Source organism: Chinchilla lanigera, unplaced genomic scaffold, assembly GCF_000276665.1.
Source record: "Chinchilla lanigera isolate Chin_1 unplaced genomic scaffold, ChiLan1.0 scaffold00033, whole genome shotgun sequence".
Lineage (NCBI taxonomy): Eukaryota > Metazoa > Chordata > Mammalia > Rodentia > Chinchillidae > Chinchilla > Chinchilla lanigera.
Window position 1 is genome coordinate 19,377,852 of NW_004955434.1, and position 11,824 is coordinate 19,389,675.

Sequence of the window (11,824 nt, forward strand, 5' to 3'; positions counted from 1 at the left end):
CTGAGTCTTCCTGACTATAAATGTTCAGAGCTGACCATGGGGAGAGGAAATGAGATGGAGGTATACCTATGTGCCTCTAAAAGATATAGTACTCTGAGAGAACCTTAGAAGGCTTCCTGATAACCTTTAAGGAAGTCAGGCAAAAATCACAGATTTACAAATGGTAACCTACATCAAACATCTTTGAAATACCTTTTATTTCTATCCTGCCTTTCTACAGTGCTATCAAAGTGCCTCACATATTCCAAATCAAAAGATATTCCAGAGATCCACTTTCATTCTCAACTTACCAAAGGAGAGTAAGGGGCAAGAACTGGAAGAAAATCTAGAGCTCTTAAATAACCTTAGGTGGCCCCCCAAATTATAACATGAGCAGATAAATTACAGGTTAAATTAAATGACTGCTAAGGTTGCATGTACCTTAAATATATTTTGATTAAAAGATTATTTTAAAGCAAGAGTCTCTTTTTGATGGTAATAAGAAATGAACGTAAGGTTTCAGAGGCAAGAAAACTTAAAGCTGAAAAATTCTTTGTACTCCTTAATCATTATGACAGTTAATAGGAAAAATGAATAGACTCCAACTGCAGTCTATTTATTCATAGTCACTGGAATTATGAAGAATCCTAAATTCTCTAACATGTTCCTCTTTTTTCACTAAGCTGGTGCGTTGCATTTAGAGAAAAATCACAATTTATCTTTTAATAATAATAATAATAATAATAGTAAAAATAAAGGTGTAATCAGTGGCATAAAACAGTGACCATTACAGACTCAGCCTACGAGAACTGCAAGAAGAAACAGAGAGAGAGAAAGTAAATAAATGATACTTATCAAAAGCCCTACACAAAGCCTGGCAGTCGTCAAGTGGAGAATGTGTTTCTCCACGGAGGGTGACGGCTGCTTTTATGCCAGCTTCTTTTCTTTCTTCTTTCCCTTTCTTCTCACTGTATTTTGTTCTCTCTCTCTTTCACATAAAATTTGAAAGAACTTAAAATGTGTTCTCAAAGGAGACCTGGTAATACAGCACTTTACTCCTCCACTTTCTAAGCTTCACAAAAAGTCTTCAGCATTGTACATTAAACACCTAATGAATATGCTCAATTTATCTAGTTTTAAAAAAGTCATGATAGGGGCTGGGGATTTAGCTAAGCGGCACAGCGCCTGCCTGGCAAGCGTGAGGTCGTGAGTTCTATTCCTGGTATCAGAAAAAAAAAAAAGTCATGATACCCTCTTAGGTAAATTATGAACATACATCCAAATTTTTCTAATACCTCTCTGTGATTGACATATTGAATAACAAAGAAAATAATAATTAATTTTCTGCGAGCCTTGGCTTGGATAGAGTAGGGTAAGAGGTGTGGGGAGACAGTCTAGGTTTCTTTCAGCGCTGTAATCCTGTAAGAAAGTTAAAGAATCTTTTCTGAAATACTTCATCTTCAAAAATGAGCCTAACAGATCTTACTACTTCTCTTCTCCAAAAAGCCATTAATATTTTTCACCTGATCTGAGACCCTTAAATGAAGGTAATAGTGTAACAATTGTATGAGAGGATCCAAAACCAAGTGCTTTGACATTACCACACTGCGTGTTTTACATTTAACAACTGTCAGAAAAGTATTTGTGGGACATTAGAGTAAAGTATCAGAGGGACTAGATGTCAGACTTGGAACGTATTACTGTCCCATCCCTTATTAGCTGTATAGCCACAGGTCAGTTATTTAAGGCTGTGTTTCCTCAGTTATCAAGTGGGAATAACAACTGTATTTGCATAAGTAGGGTGCTGAAATGATTACACAGGGCACAACGTGTGTACAGGCCTAGCCCAGCCTGCCTGTAACAGGTAAGGAGACCAACAGAGTCTCACTGATAACCTGGGAACCCGATGCCTCTGTCTTTCATGAAGGTATCTAGGGGAGCAGGACTGCAGAACTTCTCTGCAACTGAGTGCTGTACCATTCTAGAAATGATTTCTGAGTCCTCAAAACCTAAAGAGAAAGGGCTGGTACCCTACCTACTTCCGGAGAGTCTCACAATCAAAGTTCCTTGCAGGTTACACTGAAGAGTTCTGAAAAGGCTGCCCTACTGCTTAAGAGCCCACATGCAAACAGGAACCGCACTGCCAGAAGTGGAGACAACCGAAGCTTTAAATGTTCTGAACCATCTCAGGGAACTACAGTCAGAATTCCCTCTGAGGTCGAGGATGTGGACCAAGAATACGCAGCAGCCTGAGACGTGGGGGTGGACAGTCGGGATTCAGCTGAAGAATCCCAGCATGCTTGGGCAAGAAGGAGAGAAGCAGAAAGTCCTCCTAATTACACCAGACGTGTACGCCCAGCCTGGTATTCACCCAGCGCGGGAGGAGCTGCAATTTTAAGAGGTTTCTACTCTTTAGGAACAACTCAGAAAATGGGCTCATTTTTGTACAGTAATAAATAGTGTCTACAATGAAATATTATTTAGCAACACAAACAAAGTGTTGATACACACAATTTTAAAAACAATTTTTAAAAGCCACACACAATATTATATATATCATGTGATTTGACTTATGTAAGTTCTACAATAGGCAAAATTACTCTGTGACAGGATTCAAAATAAGCGTTGCTTCCAGAGGGAAGAGTCCCAAGAAAAGGACATATGGGAACGTTACTGAGTGAAGGAAATGACATGCATTTTGATTGAGTTGATAGCTTAACATAGGTGTACGTAATCTGTCACAATTTATGCTGTACATTTAAAACTCTATGGCTTTACTGTTATGTAAATAAAACCTGCTTAAAAACTTAGGGAATAAGCAGAAAAGATATTCTCACGTTCCAAGGGAGATACAAGAATAGAAGTGGAAGTCAAGAAATGGTATAAGACATATTCCAACAACTGAAAATGGATGGAGGTTCCACGGGAAAGTCAGCCATAGCTGAATCCCTGCGTAGATAACACGCGGTTCCTTGCCTGAAGTATCGCTTCTGTCTCCCTCTCAGTTTCAGCAGGCTATGCCCACCCGTGAGCAGGCATGAGAGAGCAAGTTGCAGGTCTCCTATGAGGGGGAGGGCGTCAGAAGCAGAGGAGGAGACTGTGGTTGATTTTATTTAAATGCAACCTGGTTACAGATGACATTTCCCATGTATGCTCACATTACTCCAGCAAACATCTACACATGCTTGTGTTTTCCTGATGTCTATCAGTCCTTCTTTGTTGCACATTTGAGCACAGCACATGTTCCAATTAACTCCACTCTTCGTTGCGACTTGCTAAGCTGGGTGTCCCTTGCCAAAAAGGGGTAGGTGGTAGGTTACATAACAAGGACTGGAGCAGAACCTGCTGCCAAGTCTGCACAGAGTCTGTGGACGTGTGTGGTACTGGAGGAAAGGGGAGCTGGAAGATGTACAAAAGGGCGCCCATAGGAGGGGTACATGCACAGTCAGAGGTACGCCTGGTCAGCCATGTGGCTAAAGGAAAGAAGGTGAACTGGTAACCACATCTGGGATAAGAGTCCATATACAGGATACAAACTGGTTTATTCTATTTATTACACAGGCATCTCCCCCCTGAGATTGTTTCTGGGCAAAGTCTAAGACGACAATGACTTAATGAAGAGCCAAGTACAACTATAATGATATCTCTGACAATGACAGAAAGGGAGGCTACTGCTCATCAATATGAGAGCCTTTCACAAAATTTTTCAAATAGGATATAAAATATTCAGCAAGACCTGGACTCTAGGGAGTAAGGCTATTTATGGGAAAGCAAATAAATCTGATCTTCTTACGCAGGATTACAGGTATTTCAAACATGTATACCAACATGCTATTCCAACTTATCGGTGGATAAACTGGTCTATTGCATTGCAAGGAGTATATTCCAAACTCTCTTTGGACATCTTCCAACCTATGAAAGAGCTTATACAGTATTAATAGGAATTCATCCCCACTAACGAAAAAAAATTATGTGACAGAAATTAAACACTACAAGGCATTCACCAGTGTCTGAGACTGGTCAAACTGCAGATGGAATTATAGGTAGTTGCCCATGTATCTAATAAAACGTTTTTTTTTTTTTTCTTTTTTTTTTTGGTTTTTCTCCGGTACCGGGAACCGAACTCACAACCTTGCACTTGCCAGGCAGGCGCTTTGCCGCTGAGCTAAATCCCCAGCCCCTAAAATGTTATTTTAAAAGAGACGTGGTTACATGGTCCTTAAGTTTCTCAACAGACAACAGATAAAATTACTAATGGGATAAATGCTTTGCTCTCATGTGAAGACTTCCTCGAAGAGGCAGATACGACAAAGGTGGAAAGGTATTCAACAATTCCAGCCACTGCACTGTCATATACTTGCTGTTCATACCTGATGCTTTATTAAGAGACTTTCTGTGTTCTTATCTGAGACAATAGGACATTAGGATATCAAGTTATGAAGGTGGCAAAGCTGGCCCAAAGACCGCTAAATCAAGACTGTAGAGTGCCAAGAACGTGTACACACTCTGTCTCACTGGATGTGTACAGTGGCGGGAAGCAGATCAGAAACAGGACGCAGAACATGGAACTCCCTCGGCTTCCTCCGAGAGCACAGACTGGGGAGAGGAGTCACGAAACAAACGCTACTCACTGTGCTGAATGCTAAATAACGAGGACAGAACCTATCATGGTATGTGTAATAACATAATTTTGCTTAGACAAACGAAGGAGTGGTTAATGAGGTTCCATCAAATCAGTTACATGATTTGTGTCATTTGCGAACCACAAAATACCGTATTAGTTAAGGGAAGCATTTGACAAGCAATTTCTAGTCTCTTGACCAATTCCACATTAGGTAATCTTGCAAATGCCATAATTAACACAACTTACTTAACTCATCTCCATTTGCAATTCATTAGGAATAGTCTTCCAGCAGAATTATGCGACCAGGTACATAAGGGCAATTAATACATATGAAGTATTCAACCTAAGATTTTTTTTTCTACCAAAAGGAGCTGGAGTCAATCACTGAAAGTCAAAATCAATGACGCCAAGAAGGCTTTTCTACTTAGGCCCTTTAGACTTTTGATAAAAGATGAGAACACAGAACCACACTTGCATATACAAATGCATGCAGGCATGTATGTATGTATAAATTCATCTTGTACTCTGCTTACTACCAGAATTTCAAAGGATGAGCTCCAGGAAAAGAAAGGAGCCTGACTAATACAGAACTCTGGAAAGTCTTCCAGGACTGAGAACCTCCGATGAGCTCACAGTCCTCACACTGCCACCAAGCTTAGAGCTGCACAGTGTCATGCGTGGGGCCTCTCAACCAGCAAATGTTTTGAGTCATTTGCAGCTGCCCAATTCCGACGAAATCGTTAGTTCTGAACATGACCTTCCCAGAGTTCTCGGGAAGAGAAGACCTGGAAGGCTACTTTCTCAAGCCTCCTAACGATGGGAGAATCAAGTCCACTGCTGCGATATGTTTCTCAGTAAGCCTAATGCTTTTCTTATGAAAAGTGCCACTGTGTTCAAGAAGAAAATTAGGAGCAACAGTGAGCAAGGGCAGACGGAAAGAAAAGAAGAGAGAGGAAAAAGAAGAAGTATTCCCTGCACCCGGATTTTTCAGAGTAATTTTCAATAAGAAATCAGTGCATGTTTTAAAATTCACTCATATAAGCTTCCATTTTTAACTTGTAAAATTAAAATATTTACTTATTAATTTCAGTTAACATGGCAAAATCTATAAAGATCTACTTCCAATGTATGAATGATGGATTAACCAGCACTTGCTTTTCAGACAATGCACTATAGTAAACTTCATTTATTTGAGAGGCCAGTGCTATAGAATTACTCACGCAGGGCTACAAGCCCTGGTTCGGCCTACACTAAAATGCCAGGGTCACTCACTCAGTGATGAGCTATCTGAAAGAATAAAACCAAACGTCTATACTAACCTCTGTGCAGACAGAGGCGTTTTTCAATCCCTTCCATTATACCCCTCCATATGCTCCCCAGAGTAGAGGAAGGTTAGATTCCAGCCCACAGTTTCAGACATGGAGACACCGAGGACCAACGCGTTTCATCCTAGTCAGATGAGCTTACGCCTCAGTCTGCACTCAACCCAAGACGTACAGCACAAGAAGGCAACGGAGCAGCAGAGAAGGCAAAAATGGAGATGAACGCACAGCTGGTTTCAGAAGAACTCTGCCCTGAATACAGAACATTAAACATGTAATGTCATTCACAAGGCACAGTGAACTCTTTAAAATTCAAAACAACAGTCTGTCTGCAGATACATTTTTAAGTAGAATTTTACTTGTCAACCAATTTTAATAAGGAACAGAGGGCATAGATGCAGCCATTTCATTTATATCATCCTTTTTTTAAAAAATTGGAGATGCAGTGCATCCGGGTGAAAGCAGGCCCAAGCCGGACAGGTTAGGTCCTCACTGACGTGTTTATGGCTCAGCGGTAACAAATTCTGTTTCTATTTATTCTGTAAAGACTAATTAAAGTCTTTTTAGTTCTTTATTCATCCCTTATACACTAAAGATACTTCATGTCTGCAGTATATAAGTAACAATCTGCCAAACTGCCTGTTTGCTTTCATGAAAGGAAAGTATATATGAAAAAAATGTCTTTTTTATAGTAGTTATTTATTAGGTATATTTATAAATAATGCCAGTTCAGACCAAAGTTTGACTTTGAAAAATGCGTAAGATAATTTCAACTGGATCCATCTAGGCAAGGGTAGTAGATTAAGGATTATAATCAACTGCATTCAGACAAAGGAAGTATCTGCTAGAATCTTGCAGCTCAAAGTAGATTGTAGCTCCCAGGTAGCAAAAATATTAATCACAAGACTACATCTTAGAAGCCCAGAGCATCATATACTTTCTTTCTTTTTTTTAAATTTTTTAATTTTTTTGTCTTTTCTTCCAGTACCAGGAATCGAACTTACGACCTTGCGCTTGCCAGGCAGGCGCTTTGCCCCTGAGCTAAATCCCCAGCCCGGCATCATGTACCTTCCAACTGAGACAGTTACAGTTCTACAAAGGTGTGCTTCTGCACTTCTGTAACTGTTGACATCTACTGTATGTTACAGAATATTATTTTTCAGTTTTTAAGATTTAGTTATCTTTCTAATCAGATAACACTTTTAAAACAAGCATTTCTGTATGCCTTGGTTTCCCCACCAGAAAGAAGATAATAACCATTCACCTCTGGTTCTACTCGTTCATCCTGCCCCACAGAGCTCATATACTGCATGAATTAAGTAGAAACTAAAGGTAAAGTGTCATAAGTGGTGTAAAAGAGAAGGCTCCCACATAAACAATGATCAAGTTATGTTTGCAACAGAGATCATTATGGCGTTGTACACATAGATACCCATTCTCTTCCACGCTGTGAGGTAGATGTTAAGATTATGTATCTTTCAAAGTGATAATTCACTGATCCAAATTTGTTGATGACTTCAAACAATAGAAGAAAAACAAATGACCTTAAACACCAGTTGCCTTAGATTTCCAGTCACAAGCAAAATCAGACCCACTTTGTATTTCTCTTTACTACTCTGACAGATTCTAAATGCAGTTTGACTCTACTGTTATTTCAAATTATTCATATTACAAAGATTTTGTCACTGAACTGAGGAAAACATGACAAGGTTTAGGTCTCTTACTCTCCACCAGTCGTTTGTCCTGGAAACTAACCAGAACTCCCAGCTCACTGGCGGATCATGGCAGGAGCTCATTAGGCTGTTCCTCACGTTAAATTACTGAAAAAGGGTGATGTATTTATAATACAGCCTGCGATGCTATAAAATGGCTCATCAATCTGTTTTATTCATGGAAAGTCCACATAAGGCCACTAGTCTGTTACTGGCAATAAACCTTGGGTGCGTCTTCAAAAGACCTGCATATTAGATAGTGATTTATGTCTCTGTCCAAGAAATCAAACATGATACTAACAAGGCAAGGGATAACTCAACTGACACTTTCAAAAGCAATATAATTTCAGTAGTAAATCAAGTGGGTATAACATATAAGGGGAAGAAAGACGATTAGCATGTATACATTAAAGTAAGATGTTAAAAAAATGCCAATCCTGAGTACTCAGCTCTTAAACCACTCCATTCTGTTCTCTGTACTACTTTTCTTACATGGTTTCTCACACACAGTGCGTGCCATTTCTCATCTCCCCTTTTTATTAGCATACCCTTTTCTAAAAACACTGATATAACCTAAACCATTTGCCTTTTAATTGTTTCCTGTTTAAAAATTTGTTTACCTATTTTTACCTTCAAAATGAAGGTGTTTTGGATGAGAAATGAAAGCCCAACAAAGAGAACATGAAATATTTATAATCAACATAAGGAAATCAAAATAAGCAGTTGGGTCTCTTTTATTTTTGTGTAACAACACTTTCTAACATTTTTTTTTTCCTGTTTTTGAGTCTGTAAAATTCAACAACACAGACATTTCACATCTTAAAAACAGGTAAAACACTGACTATGAAATAAACAATTTGTGAAACCAATGAGTTTCCTTTTAAGTTGCCAAACAGCCACTTAAAGCAATTGTATTAATGTGAAATATAGATACAGAAAATAAGGATTTCTCACACAAATGAATAAAAAGTTTAAGATGCCTTACATGCATTGCTATTTTTATCTTCAACTGTTCACTTTATTTAAAAATTCACTTCAATAAAAGTTTCATGTAAGTTATGCAAACTCAGTATGTGATCCCAGACACGGAGCCTGTTTGCACAATTTCACTTGGAAAAGAGAAACACCATTTGTGAAGGAAAGGCTTTCATGTACTAAGTGCACGTGCTGTCAACCATTTTCTTCCCCATGTTTGTGCCCCAAGTTCTCCTTTGAGCAAAGCTGGAAAGGCACGGACAGCTCAATCTCATGGGTGGGAGCTGTGCGTGCTACATTCCTGAAAGGGAAAGGGAAAAAGGCATCTTCGCTGTCATTGTTAGTCAAAATAAAACACTCAGCTTGGGCAAGAAGTAACTGGAACACTTTCTATTTCCCTTGAGACAAGCACTTGGGGCAGACCGAAGCCGTGACACACCCAGCTCTACACAGGGGCCACTGTGCTCCCTGAAGGCACTTTGTGAGCCCTTCGTCCTGATGGTTTACAGCTTCAAAATGTTGGGGTCTGCATGTTTATATTTGACCAAAGGAAGTATGAACTCCAAATTACAAACTACTTCTCTATCTAGAAATTACTTGATTTTCAAAATAAATGCCATTTAGAATGCTGCAGAATGATTTAAGAGTTTTACAGAGATTGAGACTAGAAAGAACTACGCATTCATACAAATATATGGGTCTATAGAGTTTTACTAGGAATCAACTTTGAAGATAATCACAGACTAAGTGTGAGAGTTCCTTCCTGTCCCCAACATCTCACCCGTCCCTAAGGGATTCTGAAAACAAAAAAGGGGAGGAAAGTGACCAAGAAGATATCCCTAAGCATCCACAGGAGTTTCTCCTTTATCTGCACAAACAGAAAATAGAGTGCTTTGCTTGGTCCGCAAGCACGGTGTACACATACCTATGTACACACAACGGACCAGCACCCTTTAGGTTTTCTCACATAGGGATAAAATCAAAGAACTCCTTTCCGTGCATTTGAGACACACACAAATGCGCACGTGCACTTACTCCGAGAACCCTGCCTCCCCTGCTCGGTCACAGGAGCACTCCAGGGGCCCGGCAGGGGAAAGCGTTTGGGAAGCAAAAAGAGCCTGAAGTTTCAGCAGGCATCGGCTTCTCTGCGCCTGCGAAGTGGACATTGGCATCTCTTGCCTCAGCTTTTCCTGTGGGCTTCATCTGGCCGGCAGGGTGGGGAATAGTTGTCTGCACCATTCCAAGGTCAGCCTGCTAGGGCTGACAGTCTCTGTCTCTGTACAAAGAAAGGAATCAATACTTCTGGACTACGGCTGTGCCCTGGGTGTAAAACAACAAACACGCAGCGTCTGACATGCTTCTAGGTGATTTGTGGCAGAACCTCTCGTCTGATCTGTGTCCAGGAGCCGCTGTGTTACTGCTCTGCGCTTCCCGCCTCCCGCACCCCCTTCAGAGGCCGCCTCCTGCCTGGCCCAGCTCTGTGATGTCTAATACTTTACTCAGGTACAGCGGCGGGTGTTCTACCCCACAGCTACTTGTCACTCGATAAATCACACCTAGGAGGCACAGTCTGCACACAGTGATGTGGGCTTTAACAAAGGATCAGAGGGACAAAACACAGGCAAGACACTGTAACCATAAAAAAAAAAAAAAAACCTTCAGGGAAAGGGACAAAAGCACAGGCTCTGAGGCATGGGTAAAACGCCACCAGAAATTGTAGTTTTTGTCCTCTCTTCGGTTTCACGCACCTCTCTCGTCTTTCCCTGCTCAGCCTCCACCCCATTTGTTTTTGTTTGGTTTTTCTTCTAACTAGACTTAAAGGCATAACATAAGCATTAAAGAGTCCCTTAAAACCAATGCTTCTCTCTGATGTTAAAATGTACACTAGTTGTAACAAATGCAAGAGAAATACCTTCAGTAAGTACCACTAGTGTCCCGAGTTTGTACCCTTATCTCAACTATTTGTACAGTCACAGTCCTCATGGAAGTGTGAACGTACCCAAAATATAAAACAGCATCAAGTTCTAACTCTTAATTGACTTGGACTGTTATTATTTGAACAGCCATGTTTTATTTCACTAATTTGTGTAAAAAGTCTCTTTGATAAAATATTAACATATATGATGGTGCTCAATTTTGGCCGAATAATTTTATACTAGGTCTGTTCTTTCTTAACCACCCCTAAATTTATTTTGCAGTGTCTCAACCATTAGCCAACAGATAAGAAAGTTTTGGACAGTTTCTTCTCTTCTAAATATTTTAAATGCAGCAGTTTGAGTTATCCCGGCAATTTCAGTCACATCAGACATCTCTTAATGCAGGAAAAATGATATTCCATCATGGAGGTCTTGCACAAGTCTCCACTGTCACAGTGGCTGATGAAAATAAAAGTGAGTTAGAATAGCTCTACACTTCCTTCCCAGTCAATCAATGCCTGACAGCACCAGTTCCTTCAGCCATGTACTTCAGCGATGATGGATCAATAACTGTGGTTTAACAACAGGGAGCCACCAATCATTATATGAATGATTAAAAGGGGTCTCTCTCACATACACCTCTGTAGACAGACTAGGCCATGAGATCAGAATACTTGCCACTTTATGCTTCATACTTCAGAAATCAGGCAAAGGAGGGGAAATACAGGGAGGGAGAAGCATTAAGATACAGCAAAGGGACATATTAAATGCTTCATAACTCTGCCAATTTTCAACCACTGATGTCTTAGACACCACGTTCAAGTTCACCACAATGAAGTCAAATATAAAAAGGAGGCAGGTGGAAGAATGCTTATTGCTGAATTCTACAACGCACCAATATATGACGGTCACTCGGAATTTACCCTCCGCTCCTACACGCAGAGGCCCCACCTGCTTACAGTGTAAAATTCACCCCATTAGTTTGGAAATTTCTACTACTGTGACTTCTTGTTATCTCGCTGTATTAAAATTATTTCTTGAACATGCATGTGAGAAGTCTAAAAGATCTGAAAAGGATAGGACTGTTTCATCTAGGAATAAACAAAGTTCCTGGCATAAAACAGATGTCAACTATTATTGACAAATTATGAAATGAATTAACCAGACTTAAAGAGAAACCTAGTCTCTTTTCATTTTTTTCTATTTTTTTACATTTTATTTTAAAGAGAATAAAAAATAACATAGACAAAAAACAAAGCAAAACAATCAAAATTGTACAGGGTTTCAAAACAAAAT

At 39.8% G+C, this 11,824-nt stretch overlaps 1 protein-coding gene across 7 annotated transcripts in view; it reads right to left on the reverse strand.

Annotated features, from left to right (window-relative positions):
* Bnc2 (basonuclin 2) overlaps positions 1-11,824 on the reverse strand; it is a 412,238-nt gene that overhangs the window by 221,106 nt on the left and 179,308 nt on the right. The window lies entirely within an intron of this gene.